This window comes from Taudactylus pleione, unplaced genomic scaffold, assembly GCF_031769625.1.
Source record: "Taudactylus pleione unplaced genomic scaffold, aTauple2 ptg000296l, whole genome shotgun sequence".
Classification (NCBI taxonomy): domain Eukaryota; kingdom Metazoa; phylum Chordata; class Amphibia; order Anura; family Myobatrachidae; genus Taudactylus; species Taudactylus pleione.
In genome coordinates, this window is record NW_028284698.1 from 21,444,637 (window position 1) to 21,466,754 (window position 22,118).

The following is a 22,118-nucleotide window of genomic DNA, read 5'->3' on the forward strand; positions in this document are numbered from 1 at the left end:
CAAAACAAGCTGGCCATTAATCTGTCCCTGCACAAACTGGCTCTACGGAGGCAAGATGTCGTCCTCATCCTCCTCATCCACCAATTCCTCACCCTTTTCAGTGTTGAGTACATCCTCATCCTCACAGAGTATTAACTCGTCCCCGCTGGAATCCACCACCACAGGTCTCTCTGTACATTCTGAAGGCTGGTCTCCCTGGAAGAGTTGATAATTAATTTTTATGAACATCATCTTCTCCACATTTTGTGGAAGCAACCTCCTACGCCTTTCGCTGACATGGTTTCCGGCTGCACTAAACACTCTTTCGGAGTACACACTGGAGGGGGGGGGGCAACTCAGGTAAAATAGAGACAGTTTGTACAGGGGCCTCCAAATTGCCTCTTTTTCTGGCAGCACAGGTACGGACTGTCTGACATGCCTACTTGGATGCTGTCACCGATGTAATCCTCCACCATTCTGTCAATGGTGACAGTATCATATGCAGTGACAGTAGACATGTCAGAAATTGTTGCCAGGTCCTTCAGTCTGGACCAGATGTCCAAACTTGGTCCTGCCTGCCCTGCATCACCACCAGCGGGTTGCTTAGGATACCTAAGTTTTTGCCTGGCAGCCCCAGTTGCTGGAGAAAATGAAGAAGGAGCTGTTGACGTGTCACGTTCCGTTTCAGCTGACAGTGTTTTCACCAGCAGGTCTATGCACCTCTACAGGCTTGTGTCGGCTGGAAAGAGAGACACCACATAGGCTTTAAATCTAGGATCGAACACGGTGGCCAAAATGTAGTGGTCTGATTTCAACAGATTGACCACCCTGGAATCCTGGCAAAGCGAATGAAGGGCTTCATCCACAAGTCCCACATGTCAAGCAGAATCGCTCCATCTTAGCTCCTCCTTCACTTTCTCCAGCTGCTTCTGCAAAAGCCTGATGAGGGAAATGACCTAACTCAAGCTGGCAGTGTCTGAACTGACTTCACGTGTGGCAAGTTCGAAGGGCTGGAGAACATTGCACAACACGGAAATCATTCTCCACTGCGCTTGAGTCAGGTGCATACCCCCTCCTTTGCCTATGTCATAGGTGAATGTATAGGCTTGAATGGCCTTTTGCTGCTCCTCCATCCTCTGAAGCATATAGAGGGTTGAGTTCCACCTCGTCACAACCTCTTGTATCAGGTGATGGCGGGGCAGGTTCAAGAGTGTTTGCTGGCGCTCCAGTCTTCGGCACGCAGCGGCTGAATGGCAAAAGTGGCCAGAAATTTTTCGGGCCACCCAAAGCGTCTCCTGCATGCCCCTGTCACTTTTCAGAAAATTCTGCACCACCAAGTTTATTGTGTGAGCAAAACATGGGACGTGCTGGAATTTGTCCAGATGTAATGCCCGCACAATATTGGTGGTGTTGTCAGATATCACAAATCCCAAGGACAGTCTAAGTGGGGTAAGCCACTGGGTGATGATTTCTCTCAGTTTCTCTAAGAGGTTGTCGGCGGTGTGCCTCTTACTGAAACCGGTGATACACAGCATAGCCTGCCTTGGAACGAGCCGGCGTTTCTGAGATGCTGCTACTGGTGACGCTGCTGCTGTTGCTGCGTAAGGTGATACATCTACCCAGTGGGCTGTCACAGTCATATAGTCCTTAGTCTGCCCTGTTCCACTTGTCCACATGTCCGTGGTAAAGTGGACATTGGGTACAACTGCATTTTTCAGGACACTGAGGACACTTTTTCTGACGTTTCTGTACAGTCTCGGTATCGCCTGCCTAGTGAAGTGGAATCTAGACGGGATTTGGAACCAGGGACACACTACCTCCATCAATTGTCTAAATCCCACTGCACTAATGGCGGATACCGGATGCACGTCTAACACCAACATAGCAGTCAAGGCCTCAGTTATACATTTTGCTTCAGGATGACTGCTGTCGTATTTCATCCTCCTCGCTAAGGACTGTTGGAGGGTCAATTGTTTAGTAAAAGTAGTGGTGTTCCTACTTCCTCTCTGGGATGATGAACGACTCCCAACAGCAGCAGCGGCAGCAGGAGGCATAGCAATGCAGGAACCTCTGGAGGAATCCCGGATAGGAGAGTCAGTCATGCCAGTGACATGGCCTGCAGGACTACTTCCGATCCTGACTAAGGAGGAAATTGACGAGGAGGGAGTTGACGGTGTGGTTTGCAGGCGCTTGGATACAACAGGACAACGGGATTTAGGTGTCCCTGGACTGCTTACGGTCTTAGCCAAAGTTTCTGAATTTGACAGTAACTTTTTATGAATGCGCTGCAGGTGCCGTATAAGGGAGGATGTTCCTAGGTGGTTTTAGTCCCTACCCCTACTTATTTCACCTTTTATATATAGTACATATGGCAAGACAGTTGTTGTCCGGATTAGGATAGAAATATTGCCAGACCAAAGAGGTGGAATGTTTGGTCTTTTGCCCGTGGTCTTCTGCCCGTGATGGGCTTTTTCATCCAACGGACAACAACTGTCTCCCCCAGAGCCTGATTTAAACAAACCACATCACCATCAGAATCCTCCTCGCCAACTTCCTCCTCAGTGCCAGCTACACCAGTATCCTCATCCTGTTGTACTTCAACAGTGACATCTTCAATATGCATATCAGCAAGTGGACTGTGGGTGCTCCTCTCAGCACTTGCAGGGGGCGTGCAAATGGTGGAAAGAGCCGCCTCTTCCCGTCCAGTGCTGGGAAGGTCAGGCATCGCAACCACCATCACACTTGGACTCTCCTTGGGGATTTGTGATATCTTCTTAGAACGCACAGTTCTTCGCTGTGCTTTTGCCAGCTTAACTCGTTTGATTTTTTTAGTGGGAGGAGGGCTTCCATCATCATGTGAAGCTGAACCACTAGTCACGAACATAGGGAAAGACCTTAGCCATTCCTTGCCACTCCGTGTCGTAAATGGCATATTGGCAAGTTTACGTTTCTCTTCAGATGATTTAAATGTTTTTTTCAAGGTCATTTTCCTGAACTTTGTCATTTGGGATTGTATGTGCCCTCTACTATGACATTGGGCATCGACCTTGGCAGACAACGTTGATGGCATGTTATCGTCTATGTCATGACTAGTGGCAGCAGCTTCAGCACTAGGAGGAAGTGGTTCTTGATCTTTCCCTATTTTATTTTTATTGGAGAAAGTTTGGTCCTCCATTTATGTTATATTGATATATACGTGCGGCTAAGGCGCACACAAACACAGAAAATAATTTTTTATTTTTGTTGGAGACTAGTGCACTTTGTGGGTTACACCACCCTTTAAGAAATGAGCCAGCCAGCCCTTTACTTATGGGACATAGGTGCACGCTTGGCGCTGCTCCTTTGTTGATGCACGTGCAGCTACAGCCCACACAATTCACAAACACAAAAAAATATATTTTTTTTGCACTTGGGGGGAGCACCCCTGATGGCCAGAGCACCCCCTGGACAACACTACAGCACCCCTTTAGGACTGGGACACTACACAGGACTTTGGAGTGGACACAGCCCCTATGGACAACTGACTGCACAACACAGTCCAGCCAACCCCTATGGACTTTGAAGGAGTGGACACAGCCCCTATGGACATCAGCACAGCACAGCACTACACTACACTACACAGCCCAGCCAGCCAGCCCTAACTCCCACCCACCCTCTTCACTGTCCACAGCCGACTGATAAAATGACGCCGACGCGGGTACCTTATATAGGATCCAAAACCCGCGAGACCCGGAAGGCGGGATGATGACGTTTTGCCTCGATTTCAGATCCGAGTCAGGCAGAAAAGTCGAGCCTGACTCGGATCGGCCTTGGATCGGGGGGGCTTGGGGGGGTTCGGATTTCAGAAATCCGAACCCGCTCACCCCTAGTACCTTTTTCTATTTTTCCACAGAGCAAGTTCTGCAGGTGATAGCCCTCTTTTGTCTCATAATACATGTATACATGTATTGGTGGACGATTTTTAAAATGTTATTTTAAAGTTTATTATTATTTTTTTGTTATTTAATAAAAAATTTTTATACATCCTGTTTTTTTATTTTTACATTTTATGGTGTATAGAGGAGAAAGTTCTAGCAAATGGTGGGTCTGGTATATCTAAAAAACAAGAACAGATGAAGTGTAAGGACAGCTACTGTAACGACACAAAGCAGGAGTGAGAGAATTCGAGAGTGCAAAGGGGTGAGGTAGACTAGTGGTGACATGGTTAAGTGGTGGATGGATATGCTTTTTCATTTAAACCTGGCATTCACTTTGCGAATGATATTGGATGGATTTCAGCAAGTTAACCTGAGCTGTGTACTTTACAGTACATCAGGCCCGATTCACTACCAATTGCAACTGCGATTACGCATGCAATCGGCCGATTGTTGTGTATTGCATATGCATACAAGTGCGCACACCGACCACTGCAATTGACCACTGCAATCACAATGACTACGCAGACACATCGCAGAGTGGAAGACAGGAAGTGCCATTTGTGGGTGGTGATGGGGGGCGGTTGGGGATACGCAGGCATTCCTGTACATTTGAAAGCCATTGCATGGTCATGCATAAATTATCCACTGCAATGCGGTACACAGATTGAGGACTCATTGCGTGCATTGACGTTAGCAATTTCTGTGTAAGGTCAGACTTTGTACAAGTGTGTATGAGGCTGCGATGGTACTCGATTGTACCGATGGTTTTGCAGTCTTGCTAAACATTACAGATGTGAGTAAGGTAAAGTGGGTGTCCTTATGTTATGCTGCAATGGCTTAGTGATCACAATGGATTAGCGTACTATCACAGTTAAACCGCCTGCGTACTCGCTATTGAAATCGCAGATGTGATCGGTAGAGAATCAGGCCCATCGTCTAAAGAAGCAAAATATAAGACAAGAGCAGAAGCATATTGGGACCAGTGTTGCCAACTCTGAAATGAAAAACAAGCAACAGATGAGTGTAAAACAAGCCCCAAATCTGTCCAATAAAGCCCAAAAAGAAAGTGTAGTGGATTTATATGCAAACAGAGCTTTTCTCTGCACTATGAATAAACCCTATTGTGCAAAGTAAAATGCAGGACACTTGGTTTACAATCCTTGCAAGGCAGCCATCCCCCCAACCGGGATGCCAGAATCCCGACTGCCAGGATACCAAAGGTAAGTAGGGTTAGGCACTAAGGGAGTTGGGTTAGGGTGAAGGGAGGGTTAGCATACCTTCCAACAGGTGTTGGTATGCTAACCCTGTTGGGATGCCTGCATCAGGATTCTGATAGCCAGGATCCCATATCCAACCCTTCCCAACACCACCCCCACTCTCCTGGGAGACTTTTACACTGCATATAAATGATCCTCTAATGTTATGTACTGCATGTGTCCCCTTACAATAATATTCACCATATAATACACTATAGAGCAAGCTGGGCTGAGACTTGTGCTGTAGTTGAATGATGATTTCATATACAGTAGCACTGACATTGCCAAAAAAAATGATGTAGGGTTCCCCCCTAAAGCATAACCAGCCCCTGGCTCCTGAGCCAGTCCTGGTTCTAAAAGTGACCAGCACTTGCTGATGTGTACCGATTAGTGACATGTTGTACAAGCTCCAAGCCGCATAGTAGTGCCGACATTGCTGCAAATGTGCGACATAAAATCCAGAGACACCTCTTTCTGGGCTGAGGTCAGTGATGGTTTTATGCACCACACTACTAGTCCCTAAGATATGCCATTACTAGGTGAGTACCACACACCACTTTCTACAATGCCACAGTGACTGATACTTACTGATGTTTACCAATTAACATGTTGCAAAAATTCCTAGTGGCACAGCAGTTCTCCTAGCGGCTGGGGGATGGTATCCTAGCAATGGTCATCATTCCTCTCCTTTTCAGGACACACGTACTGTAACTGCAAGGACCTTGAGCTGACGGCTTAATTGGCTAACAAAGCATCCTTTATTATGTTAGTGAAAGGCTCGTGCTTGCTTTGGGGGAAGGGACCTAAAGGGCACACCAAGTTTTTAAAGTCATCACAGCACCCCTTCCAAACATTTGAAGGTGCCACAGTGACTGACACTTACTGATGTATACTTATTAGTGACATGTACAAACTCCAAGCAGCACAGTAGTGCCAACATTGCCACAAGCCTGTGCCATAAAAAGCACAGTCAGTTTGTAATCCAGAGACATCTCTTCCTGGGCTGAGAGTGGTCGTTCAGTGATTGTTTTACTCACCACTGATCAGAGGCCATTACTAGTTCCTAAGACATGCCATCACTAAGTCACTGTTTATACTCTGCAATACCATACAGTGGCCCTGATTCAGAGCTGGTCGCTCAGACAGAGCGCTCGCTCTGAATCAGGGCCGGTCTTTTTTTTTTTTTTCTTTAGAACGGCCTCCTGGTCGCTCGCATAGCTGTGGGTGACCACCCACAGCTATAGCGAGCGGCCTGGAAGATGGTAGTGATGGTCAAGACCATCGTAACCATCGGGCTTGTGACAAGACCCTTGTGGTAGGGTCTCGTTGCCGCAAGCCCCAGAGAGATTTCGGCTCTAACAGAGCCGAATCTCTCCCACTGACATCACTGATGTCAGTGGGGCCGGCCCCAAATGGTAGGCGTTCACATGGGAAGGCCTCCGTTTGGGCAGCCACCCCCCCGGCCTGCCACCCAAAGGGGGCATGCTGTCACTCAACATTGACAGCACGCCCCCTTTGGTACGAAACCCGGAGCGACGGATTGCCCATCACTATCCGGGTCTCGCACATGTGCATGACGGAGCTGGCTCCGTCGTGCACATGCGCTCTCGGCCACCATCGACCCAGTTGCGACCCAGTATGTGATTGGTCCACCTGTTAGGGCTTACTGTTCTACTGTATTGTTGTGTCATACTATGTCCTTCCACTGCTGTTGCATTCACCACTTACACTGTATTCACACTTATTCAGTGGAGCACTGGCCACCCAATGGTGAAGCTGTGTATTGCAAGCCATGACAAGTCTCACTGCACCTTACTGCACCATGCTGTGCTCTTCTCATGACACAACTTAAAAGCCTGTATGGTGCACTATGAGCAAACATGTAGCCAGACACATCTGTAGGAGGCAGACACATCTGTAGGAGGCAGGATGGTACCTTGGCAGGCCGCCCACATTTAGAAACTTAGGGCCTGATTCAGAGCCGAACGCTTTGACCAGAGCGCTCGCTCTGAAACAGTGCCCTCCTCCATGAAAATGGAGCGGCCTCCTGGCCGCTCGCATAGCTGTGGGTGATCACCCACAGCATATGCGAGCATCCATGATGATGGTCGCGATGGTCTTGACCATCGCGACCATCGGGTTTGCAACGGAGATCCTGCAGTACGCTACGGAGATCCTGCAGTAGGGTCTCACTGCCGCAAGCCCTGAAGTGATTTTGGCTCTATCAGAGCCAAAATCACTCCCACTGACTTCACTAGTGATGTCAGTGGGGCCGGCTTCAGATGGTAGGCATTCCCATGGGAACGCCTCTGTCTGGCAGGTACGCCCCCCGGCACGCCCACCAAAGGGGGCGTGCTGTCAATCAACATCGACAGCACGCCCCCTTTGGTGTGAGACCCGGAGCGATGGAGAGCCCGTCGCTCGCCGGGTCTTGCGCATGCGCACGACGGAGCTCCCTCCGCCGTGCGCATGCACAGTGGGGGAACATCGACCCACTTGCGAGTGTCCTGCGCTCGCGAGCGGGTCTGAATTACCCCCTTTCTCTTCACCTCCGGTCATTGCAGTCTCTGTGTACTTTATGTTGATACTGTAACTAAGTTCTGATTGTTTTGCTCTTTACTGTTTCTGTAGGGCATGTGTGTGGGGGAGTATTAATATAAAGTCAGGAGTAATTATTGATCTAAACTGGATGCAAATAATCTATGTTGCTCAGGTTTAAATCTTCAAGTTATTAAGTTTTATAATGTGATGTCATACAAATACAGTGGAATGACTAGAACAGGCATCCTGGGTCAAAGTTTTGCCCAGCACACTCTGCTGTAAGGACCGACCAGGATCTAAAACACTGCCGTAGGCATCCCAGACCAAATGCCACCCCTCTGTGAAGGCTTTATCCAAATCTATCTAGTGGAAGGCTCAGAACATACACCAATAGAAGGTCCGACCAGGACCCTATCCCCCTAAAACCTGGCCAGGATCCAACTGGACCACCTCGCATTAGTTTCAACACAATCGGTGCAGGGGTGTCCGAATGCATAACTGTATAGACAAACAAATCGACCAATACATTTTATATATAAGATTTGTCACTTTGTAGCATTGTTCCTATGTGGTTTAATAGCTTACTATGTAAGATTTGGCTGCTTTACCTTGAGAGCTGTGGAAGATATTTACCAACCAAAAACAAGCTTAATTTATATATAGATAATAATAAAAATAATAATATATTTAGATAGTACTTTTCTCTAATTGGACTCAATCCACTTTACAGATAAATATAACCCAAAGGTTTCAAATCTAAACCTCTGCATTACCTGTATATCTGTACACTCAGATGTTTTCACGTTTAAATTATTAAATGGAAATGTTGCAATCAGGTGTCATTTTCTAATCTTATTTTAGGCCAAAATATTCTCTATAGTCTTGGCTCTTCTAGAAATTGATCAACACTTGCACTATATTTTTTGTCCCAGGAATAGCTAATTTGTAATTTACTCAATGTTTTTTGTTTGCTTGTTTAGTTCAGTTGATACTATTATGAAATTAGTTGTATTTTGTGATACAGTATAGGTCAACATCACTTTTAGTCTTTCCAAGCTTGTTGTTTGGGTAAATAGCAAAATTTTTAGTTTTATTTTCCCCTTACAAAGAATTTAGTACATTTTTTTTGGTCTGGTTTTAAATTTGGGTTATAGGAACAATTGAAAATAATGGGATTTACTGTTAATCTCATTCCTGCCACATTCCTACTATGTGCTCCCACACCCAACATCGATAACAATGCTGATAAATTCAAGTTAGCGCATATGGGAAAAACAGCAGGCCTCCCTTGCTTTCTGAGGTAATTACTGGTGTGTGTTTCCTATCAAATATGTTGTTTATCACCAGCCTACAGAACAACACATTGAAAAGATTTAATAAATATATATAAGCGGTATATTTACTAAAGTGAGAGTTTTTAGAAGTTGCCCATAGCAACCAATCAAATTGTACTTAATATTTATCTAGCAACTTCTAGAAGATAATCGCTATAATCTGTTTGGTTGCTATGGGCAATATATCCACTTTTTAAAACTCTCAGTTTAGTAAACATACTCTTAGTACAGCTACGAAAAAGCCACTTTACCAGGCTCTACATGAAAAAGATATTATGCACACTCACTTGGATTTTTATCTTCTATACATCTCCCATGGTTCACTTTCTCCTAATTCCTCCCTCCTTTGCTCCACCTCTTCTTTCCCCATCACACCACTCTCATCCTCTCCCATTGTTATGCTTATATCAACTATATTATAGTGACTCTAAGGGTCAGTGAAGTGGTGCAATCACACAGGGTGAGATGCCCTGTGAATGGAACCCTCCATGATCACCCAGTGCTGCAGTCCTTATTGCTGGGAGCTTGCTGTTGCACCCTGCAAGTTCCTTCTCTCCACTGTAGTGGATACCCTCCTAGCAACTGCAGCTTGGGATACCACACCACTCCTCCCCACTCCCCTTCTTTTTAGCTGCACACATGTGGGTCCCAGTCAGCACTGGGACCCAGAGTCACATCCCAGCACTGGAAGTGCAGTGACAGCTTTTGTGCGGAGATGTGTCCCGCTGAAAACACATCTCTGGCTGCCACTGGGATGGAGAATTGGGTCCCTGCATTGGAGCAGCAGTGACAGCGGTGTGGATTTAACACTGGATTTGGTGCTTTGGTACTGGTTGTAGCCAATGAGGGATAGCCACCAGTCTGCAAGCCACAACTGGCCAAATTCAAAATGCCTCTGCACTCCTTCTTGACTGCCAGGGCTGGCAATAAATCCACACCACCGCCACTTTTACTCTGGTGCCTGGACCCGATGCCCTCTCCCAGCATGCTGGTTTGACTTAGCCAGCCTGGGTGGTGTGCTGTTGGTTCCACGGTGAGAGGTTGGACATAAGAGAAGGAGCAAGGAAGAGGTTGAAGATGCAGCAGAATACACTGTAAGCACGGGGAGGTGGTGGCCATTGAAAAAGAGCTTAAACAGGCTGCTGCTACAAATGGAAGATTTGTACAGAGGACACAGAAAGTCCTGGGGATCCCCTCCCTAAGTGAAAAGGCCCAGAAGCATTGATGGTGGTAGCCCTCAGATGAAGCACATAGAAGCCCAGAGGCAGGATGGCTAACTGGCTGAACTGGGCTTGGTTCAGCCAAAGACTCAGGAACAGGTAGGACCCTAGTGGGGATTCTGTTATTTGGCTGCATTGTATTTCTATTGTGGCACATTAGGCTTGGGTGGTAAGAGGGCTCCAGGCTCTGGCACTATACGTTTGGTGGCTACAGTAAGCAGACAATAGGCCTCAGTGGTCAAGAATGTTAGGCCCTACAAAGTCCCCAAATCAACCGTTGTTAGTCAGGCATTAGGCCCTAATTAGTATAATGGTGCATACACACGATCAGATTTTTTCTTCAGATATGGACGATAACGATTTAAAAATCGTTCAGTCGTTCATATCTGAAGGAAAATCGTTCATATCTGACATGCCTGAACGATGGACGATCAACGATGCGCGTTCCCGTTTGTCAGATAACGATATCTGACATCTGATGGGTTTGCAGTCAGACTTGGACGATTCCATTCATTTTAATGCAGTCAAAAATCGTTCAATCGTTCAAATCGTTCAAATCGTTTAGTCGTTCAGTCGTTCATCTGACAAATCTGACAAGTCTGACAAATCTGACCGTGTGTACGCTCCATTAGTGTGTTAGGCTGCAGGGCTGGGGGGGGCAGTCTTTACAATATGGTCTGCATTAGAGGAGAGGGGACATTAGACAAGGGTCTGCATTAGGAGTGGTGGGTAATTAGAAAAGGTCTGCCTTAGGGGTTATTAGACAATTAAAGGTGGGAGTCATTAGACATGTTTTAAATCCCCCAACTGTCATGTTTTAGCCAGTTGCACTGTTTTTTAAGTCTGTACCACCAGTTCAAGCAATGCTTAGCTTCCACCAGGCTGTCCCCTGCATAAACACAGTGCGGCGGAGAGCCTGGGGGCAGCACAGCATCTGAGCACTCCCCAAGAATTATGAAAATCGGGATGCTCCATAAGGTCATGACCTTCTTTATGAATCCATCCCCCTTTTTAGGTGCACACCTATAGCAGGCACATACTATAAGGGGGATGCCAATGCTCTTTTAGGCACAGGGCACCAAGGGCCAAAATTAGGGTGGTGCAACACATGCCACAGCACAGGGCACCACAGGGCAGGGGTCACTGTTTGGGCATGTCAATTGTCTGTATATAATCATTCTCACTTGTAGTTTCCTCTTCTTTTATCTATGGCATCCTCTAGCCACCCTATTTCTTCCCTGGCTGACTCTACCTCCATCTGTCCAAGCACCTTCAGTTACATCCTTTTTTATGTAGCACACACATTTCAAAATACTGTCGTACCCGGGTCTCAAACCGATCACCTCTGACATGACAGTCAGAGACCTTACATATAGAGCAATTTTCCCTAAAATTTCTGATGGTAGACCAGAAAACAGCCACTTATTCCTGACCCAGGTGTTACCAGCAGTCCTTGAGCATCCTTGCTGGTGAGTTCAGCTGCCTACACAGTGTATATACACAGAGATACCCAATGCTGATATTTGCTGCATATACACTACAAGTAGCACTTTATCTATACATTCAGTCAGTGATCTACACTACTAGCTCCAGGTTTGTGCATGACTGTTCTGATGGACACATCCTGCTGAAGGTGCAGCTTAACCAGTGCTCTTCTACAAATAGACCAGGTATGTGAGTGTGAGTGAGGGAATGAGTGTGTGCATGTGTAATAAAAGAATACAACCTTCGGTGCGTGTGTCCTGTCTTTATTGTAATATTTTTGTACAGTGGGTGCACAAGTGCCGATTGCCTGCTGGCACTTGTAGTTCTGTGCCAAAGGACAGGCTTCAGCCCAGGCCTGAGGTGCTCAAGAGAGGGGGCACTCTTTTATTGGGGGGTCCCCACCTCCCCTGGCATCATTTGCCTGGACTGACTAGTTTGGTTTGTTAAAGCTTTGGCCAGGGGACCCTGTGGAATTACACCCCAGTTAGTGAAGCCCTGTGCGGGGAAACCCACACCATTTTTCCCTGTATTTTTACTACCAGCATCAGGGCCAAGCGCCCAGTTCGGGTTCATGAAATACGGGGGACCCTTATGTTTTGTGTCCCCTTTATTTTGTGAACCAGTGCCAGCACAAAGAGCCCGGGGCTGGTTATGCTCGGAAGGGGGGAACGTTTTACACTTTGTTGGCTTTAAAACAGGCAGTGTTGTATTCTTGACTATGAAAAGTACTTGCAAGTTTGGCTGATAGTGTATTTATTTCTATTTGCGTTTTATCCATATTTTGCTGAGAGAATCATGACATAACATACATGTTTGTCTTTAGTAAATTTCTGAGTTCTAAAAAATGGCCAAACCCATGTTTGCAATCTTGGACCAACACAATTCTTAGTAAATTTACACTTAAGACTGAAAATGCAATGATTATTATAAAATACAATGTAAGGGACAGATGGGATCCATGTTGCTCTAAAATTGCTGCTTTCCACTAAAATAAAAGAAGACGGTATTGCCAGATGAAAAGCCATTGGAGATTCAGATATGAGGGATAGATATACTGTATATGTTTCTAATATAAATTAGATTCCTTAAATTCTAACCAGCTAAACCAGTAACAATAAATTTGGCATGCCTATCTGATGAGTCCAATGTGATATCCTCTATGGACATGTAATAGTTCAGTCTATGGTTATAGCAAAAATAGACAGAAGGGTATCCGGATGATAGATCTACAAGAAAAAGGTAGACAGTCAAAACAGTAGGTCGACACCAGAAGGTTGACAGTCAATAAGTCTACAGGATTAATAGGTTGACAGAAACATTAGGTCAACAGGTAATTGGTCGACAGTGACTTAGGTCCACAAGATTAAAAGGTCAACCAGGTTAAAAAGTAAACATTCAAATGGTCAACACAAAAAATGTCAACACACAGTTTTTCATGATTTTTAGGGTTAGATAGGGGATAGAGTTAGGCTAAATAAAAAAAACCTGTCGACCATTTAACCCTTCTTATCTAAGTCATTGTCAACCAATTACCTGTTTACCTATTGACCCTGTCAACCTATTGACTGCTGACCTTTTGGTGTCAATTTATTGTCTACCTTTTTTATTGTAGATCTAACAATTCACAACAACAGGTTATTGCTGTCACTAAGGCAGTTCTGTGAAATGTGGTCCCATCATATTCAGATTAGTGGATCATAAACATTGTACTCTATCCAATCTCATCGTATAAGAAATATTTTAAGGCACTTAAATTGCATGGCGAAGGTGGTCATCCCATTCAAATTGAAATTTCCCTTACTTCTGTCTGGGCATGGATTGATAGGTCTACAATAAAAAGGTAAAGAGTCAACCTATTGCCAAATAAATTAGAGTGTAGGGCAATCCTACCAAATATGCAAAGAGAATTCAAGGGAGTGACAACAGCACCAACAGATATCAGGATAAAATGCTGGGACACCTATATCATCTACTGTAGTGAAGAACTTGCACTGAGTCTGCAGGACTATGTGGAGGGATTAGTGAATGTAAACTGATGTTCTCAGAGGGAAACATAGGTTTTTGTGGAGGTCTTGCCCCAAACCAAGGTAAATCTATGGAGAAGGCCAGAAGTTCACAAGCATCCCATACACAGGGACATAGGGGTAAATTTGCATCAATTTTGTGAAGGGTTTTACAATTAACAATCAATTTTGCAATACAGAGATTTACTAAAGAAAAATCTGATGGAAAGTCTCCAAAAAACATAACTTTAGACTGCAATAGACCATCAGCCCAAACATTGATTATTTAAAATAGACAATAGAAACACTGGATTGATTAACCATCAGGTTTATTTAACTGATATAACCAGCAGAAACATTTCAGCAGAATAGTAAAAACATTAGACCTGTCTGAGGCAGGTGTGTTTAGCCAAATAATTCATCTTAAAAGTACCTAGTGTAACACCTTACACACCTCTGATGATACGACCCTTCCTATTGTTTGAGGACTGCATCAGATTGTTAATGGGAGCCAGGAGGTAATGTGTTGTGTCTCATCTGTGCCTACACTGGGACACTGAGATCGTCCAGATTACAGCATGTGCTCTGCAAACACCATCTAGCACATTGATCCACTGTAAAACATAGGCCACTGTGCACCATGGTCAATTGTCACTTACCATCACTGGCTTGGACTTTGTGTGCAGCTGAATACTACATCAGTTGCCAGTAGCTTGCTGCTGGGGAATATTGTCATTCTTACAGGGAGCAGATTACCGTGCCATTGTTAGGTGTTAGACCCATATTTCCTTTTAGGAGTCAAAAGCCCTTACTATCCCATATGAGTCCTGATTAATACCTATTTTGCAGCCTTTCTCACCACCAAGCACACAACTATATGTGTATAGTGGACCAATCCACCTACTAGAGGATATTATTGTTCATAAGACCAGTTTGTAGCAATTGCAATTTGTGCTATAAATGCTGGCTGCCTGCTTGCTACAAGTGACATTTATTGCTTACTAATAACTGTTCTAATGCTGATAACTGACCTCAGTGTTTCTGAATGCTTCACATTTTTACTATCAATAAGGATTTCTATTGACAGACATACCATTTGAGTTTACTACTGACATTTACTAATTGTACAGGAAATGTATGTGTGCACACAAGTCTTAAGACTATTTCAATGTATACTAATAACACCATCTGGTTCTCTTTATTTGTTGACAATTTTATTATGAGTTCCTGGATTCGTTATGTATTATTGATTGTTTTTTACTATTTACTGTTATATTTATTAAATCCATCTCCTAACACTAGCACTCCCTCTAGTTGTTTATTGTTTTCCATCTTTGTGGGGGTCAGCACCCCATTTTTTGAGGGGAGCAGCAGCTGTTTGTATTGTTTTTTTATTAAAATTGGACACCTATACACTAGAGATGTGCACCGACCCCCGTGTTTTGGTTCTACTTCGTCATCATGTTTTGCATTTGCCAAAAACGCACTCACATATTTTAATTTGGTTTTGGATCTCTTTTTTTTTTTAATTGACAAAAACATTTAAAATCACATAATTTGGGCCTGTTTTTGTTCCTACAGTATTATTAACCTCTGTATTATGAATTTCCAGTAATTTACATTAAATTTTGACCACCTTACAGCTCACAATATTGTTTTCATCCAGTTAAGGCCAAAAAGTTGCACTGAGCTAGCTAGCTAAGCTAAATGACAGCAGTGGGCGGCACAACCATGAGGCAGTTCAACTTCAAATATGACACATCTAGGACATAGAGTGGCACTGCAGTGGCAGACAAGATGGCAGTTTAATAAACTACATGACCCCATCGAAACCAAGAATGTTTCAATATATCAGAGGCCCGAGAGAGGTGATATGGGTATATAGTGAAAGGCAGGCAAAGGAAGGAAGGATTTGTTTGTAAGTTATTTTACTATAAGGGGAAAATTTACTAAGAATTGAGTCTGGGAGAGTTTGCTTTTTTTCAACTTGATTAGCTTCACCTAAACTCGGGTGATTTGAAGCTCCTGAGACTCGCAAATTTACAAAGAAGTTAGTTCAGCTGAGAGTGAGATGTCCGATGGTGAAGCAGAACGAGATTTCTCTCCTGAGTAGCAGGTTTTGCAGGAGATGACTCACTCGAGATTGCAGTGTCTACTCTCTGCAAATTTCTTCTGATCTTCTGAGCAAGCCACCTGCACATATCAGTGAGATATGTGTAAGCTGCTTGTATTCTAGCCTGTAAAAAACAGGATAAAAGTTTTTAAAAAATTTACATATTGACATAGGGAACAAAATGTGTAGGGTTCCACTGTAATTTAAGAACCAGCACCAGGCAGCAGGGACAATGCTGGTTTTAAATATAGGGATAAAAAAAATTTGTGTGAGGTCACCCCTATATTTAAAACCAGCTCTGGGCCCTTTCTAGCGGGGTGCTGATGCCTCAGCCAGGGGAGCCCTTTCACCAGGCCTCCCAGCCAAAGCATCAGCCCTGACTGCTAGTCAGCCCAGGAAAGGGATACCTGGGGAGTTGGGGACCCCCCAATAAAGGCACTTCTGGCCTAGGCTGATAGCCCGGGGATATCCCCACCATCCCTGGGCAGTGGGTGATGGGTTGATAGTGTAGGTGTAGTGTGTAAAAATTAGAATAATTCACATTGTCCTTACAGTTGAACTACATGTCCCAGCAAGCCTCCCCCACATGCTGGTACTTGGAGAGCCACAAATACCAGCATGCGGGGCATTAAGGGCCTGCTGGTATGTGTAGTTCACCTGTAAAGAAATGTGTAAAAAAAAGACACACACCGTAAAAATAACGATTTATTACATCCATACATACTTACACATACTTACCTGCTGCCAGATGTTCACGTTCCCTTTTTACGTAAAGTATCCATTGGAAGTACCTGAAATAAAGATCCAATACTCACCGTTTGTCCCATGATGTTCTCCGCAGTAATCCAAATAGGGCCCCGGATATACTGTAACAACATGCTCCAGCATGCTGTTACAGTAATGCTAATGACAGCTCAGGCTTTGAGCTATCATTAGTGCCGGGGCATGAGCCAATCAGCGGTGGCTTAACATTAGCGGCTGCTCATTGGCTGGGACTCACGTGGACTTAGCCAATGAGCGGCTCCTCCACGTAAGTCCCAGCCAATGAGTGGCCGCTAATGTTAAGCTACCGCTGATTGGCTCTGGATACTGACAGTTCCCACGTGGGAACTGTCAGTAGCCGTCGCTAATCAGTGGCTGCTCTACAGTTAGCAGCCACTGCATGGCTGGCGGGACGTGCAAATGCTGTGCAGTCCCGTCAGCAGGCATTCGCAAGCTTTCTATATGTGTGGCAAAACACATACAGATAGTGGGTCCATCTGGTCAGATAAATCGTTTTTTGGTTTTGCCAAGTCCCGGGTATGCTGCGTAGACCAGCGCCAGGATATAGGTGAGTATGAAATCTTTTTTGCAGGACCAGTCATTAAGGATTCTACTGGAGAAAGGGACAGAAACATCTGGTATAGGTTAAGTATGTGTGAATGGGTAGGTGTATGTAATAAAGTTATACTTGGCACGGTGTGAGTGTTTTGTATTTTTTTAACTATTTTTTTTAAAATGGTGGTACAGGTGTCACCCATCTGCTGGTACTTGTAGTTCCACAAGTGCCAAAGGGGAGCCATGCTGGCACCTGTAGTCCCAATATACAATAGTTTACTTCTATTTCCCTACTTTATTACCCCAGTACCCAATGCTCCAGGGGTGTGGGGGAGAGCCCCGGGCTTCCGTCCAAGCCTGGGGTTTCAGGGGGGGACCCCTTCTTGGGGGGTCGCCAACTCCCCTGAGATCCCTGGCTTGGCCTGACCGGCTTGGGCTGATAATGGTTTGGTCCCGGAGCTCCGGTGAAAGGGTCTCCGGGCTGTGGCATTACAGCCCGGCCGTTTTGGGTCTGGTGCTGGTTTTAAATATAGGGGGGACCCTACGCAATTTCCCCCCCCTATATTTAAAACCAGGACTGGCCCTGCAGCCTGGTGTTGGTTTCTAAATTATGGTGGAACCCTACACATTTTGTTCCCCAAAATTTTAGAAACCAGGACTGGCTGGCAAGCCTGGGGCTGCTTAGGCGTTTGTGGGGGACCCTATGTCATTTTTTTCAGATATTTAATTTTTATTCTATATTTACAGGCAGAAACATACATGGATCACAGCGATCTGTGTATGTTTCTGCCAAACTCTCAGATCACAGGCAGGTGTATTTTTTTCATGAGTTTTTACATGAGAGTTTTCCCATCTCACGAGAGTTTAGAAACTCTCTGCTTTGGTAAATTCCAGAATCCTATCTTCACAAGTGAATAGGTTCTCGAATTTTGCCGATGGTGAATTGAAGAGAGTTTGCTAACTCTCCAGTATTTTCCCGTAGCAAAGGAGATCTCTCCCGAGTTTGACATTAGTAAATTTGAGAGTGGGAAAAAATGCCCAAACTCTCCAGAGTTTGCAAACTCTCCCAAACTCTCAGCTTAGTAAATTTACCCCTAATTGTTTGATTCTGAAAAGGCTTTATTGCATAGACCAACATTTTTATTGGTTTCCTGCTGGTATTCTTTTATGATCTTTTCTCTCCTCAGTTGCTGCAAAACTGGCTACAGTTCTCAATCTAGGCCTCACATATTAATCAATCCAAATAATTTTAATTAATCAATCCAAATAAATCAATCTATTATTATTTTGTTCTTTTACAGCCTTTTCTCTACTCAGTTGCTGCAAAATAGTCCTTTTTAACCCTGCATCAGGCGCACCTTTGGGATTCCCATGTTCAGGCGCAGTGCGCCTGACAGTTGCCTATTATAAAATTGTCATTATCACCTAATTAACTCAATTCTAACACTCTTAAAGTGACCTTCATTAGGATGTACAAAGAGAGAATATATGGAAATCTGATTCTCAAAACCGCATTTATTAACCTTAAAGTAAGTAAAACAAAAAATACTAAATTTTAAGAAGTGCAGTGTGCCTAAGAAACCACCCTGGACAAACCTACATATTTCTGCAAAATACCCACAACCTTTGTAATTTTCATTCATAAAATGAGCAAATTACACAAAAATTTGAAAAAATAAAAAGAAATACATACCTTCAAAAGTCTGACGAGTTCATGCGCAATGAGCCTGAGAGGCCAGGAAGGTCACTACTGCACTCCATGCAGGTGGGAAAACTGACTAGGGGGGTTTCAAATAGCACCTAGAGATAGGAAGGTACTAGGAGGGGTAGGTCCCAGCGCCCCCTTGTGGCGGAGAGGTGAGCGAGAACAGCTTTGTGGCACCTGTCAGGCCAGCTGTGTCTGATGCAGGGTTAATAAATTAAAAATAACATGCACAGTTTAACAAACCAAGCACTTCCGTCACAAGAACTGCCACTTTTGTGGCTGAAGTGCTTGGTTTGTTTCAGCCACCACAAAATATGCTACGAATGGGCAGCTAACAGAGTTGTTAATGATGGGCTTAAGGCAGCTAAAATCCATAATTAAAAGGGAAGCGGATGGAATTGTCCTAGGATTATGTCGTATATTAAAAAGGACATGCACTGTTTTACAAACCAAGCACTTCAGCAACAGGGGCTGCCACTATTCTGGCTGAAGTGCTTGGTTTGTTTGGGCCCCCACAAAACAAGCTACCAATGGGCTTAAGGCAGCTAAGAGTATTGCTATCAATGATGGCTTAAGGCAGCTAACTAACACTAATAAATAAACCATAATATACAAATCACTGTGCTGGTGTACATAATTCAAATAAATTCACAATAAATTTCACAGTGTTAGTATGCTCCCAATAATTCAAGTAAAGCTCAATTATAAAATAATATTCAATGTAATAGTTGCAATAAATAAAACATAATAACATACAATTCAATTAAAATAGGAATAAGACCACAAACAGAACATTAAATGTGCACTGGCTTTTAGAAATAAATGCTTGATAAATGTACACTATTACATATAGATAGACACAGTAAAAAGGGTAGTAAGGTTTGTGCTGGCATCAAGCAGATTTGCATCCAACTCTGAATCAGGCTGTAATTATATTTTTACATTTATATATTTAGCCCTTGCATATCATATATTAACACATATCTTCATTAAAGTTTCTACTTTTTTTAATACATACCTTTTTTACTCCTATGCTATTTGTATTACAGTGATTTGCAAACTTTTTTGAATCATGGTGCCCTAGAGTAACAGGATTTTTTTTACGGCAGCCCTATGCCAAAAAATTCTTATTGAGAAATTCTGAAAAAATATTAAACCTACCTGTCAACCTTAGGATCAGATATGTGGTGGTGGACAGGGTTGTCTTTCTGCTTGTCATATTATTTTATGACTGGCAGCCACCAGCACTGGTGTTGCTTATCAAACTGACCATAAATAATTTGGTTTGGTCCTGGACCACCAACCCCTGGAAACCCTGCATGTGTCTTGTGGCACCCCAGGTTGCCACATCACCCAGTTTGGGAACCACTGTTGTATTCTATACATTTCTTTTTTTTTCTTCTCTGCATTAATTGTGCCACCCAGCTGCATTAGTTTTACTTACAATTCTAGAAGTGTCAGCAACACATTATAAAATCTGTGCTTAGATCCCCTTGCTTTGGTTTTGGTTCTAATTCATCATCATGTTTTGGTTTTGGCAAAACCTCTCTCAAGTGTTTTGGTTTAATTTTGCTTTTGGTTCTGTTTTGGTTTCCTGAAAAAAGCAGTAAGATTCGATAAAAACTCAACAAAAACAGCTAAAATCATGTAAACTTGACCTGTTTACAAGCAGTCCAAAACCCGAGTTCAGTTTTTAAATCTGAACTTATAGCATACCTGAGCTGGAACTCATAATCACTCAGAACCAGCAAAGTGGAAATTTTATAGTGGGGGAATGGAAAAGCAAAGGTTTTACTTATGCGTAGCCACTCAATAGGGGGTGTGCCCCTAAGACATGCCACTTTTCATCAGTGTAGTGTACCACACCGTAGTACTCATTATACACATTATGCCCACAGTAGTAGTTCCCCCTCTACAATGGCCACAGTAGTAGTGCCCCTATACAACATCCACAGTAGTAGTGCCCCTATACAATTCCCACAGAAGAAGTGCCCCTTATGCAATACCCACATGAGTAGTGGCCCCTATGCACTGCCTACAGTAGTAGTGCCCCTTAAACAATTTCCAAAGTAGTAGTGCTCCTATACAATGCCCACACAATTAGTAGTGCCCTTTACACATAATGACATACAGACACACACACAAAAGTACTTACCTGGAGCCCCACTCATGCGCCCTCCACCATCTCACAGCTCCTCATGCATGGTGCTGTGGGACAGACATCATGACATCTCTCCCAACACCCACTGCAAGAGCCAGAAGGTGGAGCTCAGGAGGGAGCTCCAGCCTCCAGCTGCAGGGAAGGAGCTGTTGGGTGCCTGCTGGTACCAAAATTTCAGTGGGCACCTGGCATTTGAAGTAGCCTGTGGCTGCACCAACCCATCCTGGCTGAGCACCAACACCAGATCTTCCAGTGGGCGCAGTGCCAGATTAAGGTCTTCATGGGTCTGGAGCTAACATTTTTGAGGGGACTATTGTGTACTGCCACAGGGGGTGTGACTACTGATATGGGTGTGTGACCAGTGACATGGGGGTGTAGTCTTTGCCGTCGGATGTGGCTAGCACTATAGAGCATAGCTATCTATCTACATTCAACCATCTCAATCTCCCTCCATTCTTTGATTATATTAAGCATACATCACCTGTTCTATAAAAAAAAGGAAAAAGACACAAACTATGGTTTTTAACAAAATGCTACAATTTTAATTAATAAAGTGTTTTAACAGAAACATACTTAAAATATATGTTATCTGGATATTACTTAATATGCATATTACAAAATATTAACACACATAAATAAAAATAAAATGTGAGGGTGCATACAGACATAATACTTAATACCCTCACCGAACCTACCATGGCGCTGCTTCATCGCATGTCATGATGTCTCAGGTCTCACAAGATTCTGCGACATGAAGCATCCACACTGCAAGTGAGCTGATGCTACATTGTTGGTCCAGTGAGGATATTTAGCTTGGTAATTCTGTTAGTATGCACTCTGACAAAAATTTTAATCTTGCACCTGCCCCTTCCTATCTCATTCAAATATTGCGCTTTTATTTGCCATTGTGGATATTTCATGTATGGGTGGTAACAATTAAATATTAAGGGGCTTATGTATCTAGCTATTTGACATATAAAACTATTTTGTTTTGATCCTGTGTACTAAGGGCCTGATTCAGACCCACTCGCAAGTGCATTGCGCTCGCAAGTGGGTCGATGGTGACCCAGTGCGCATGCGCGGTGTG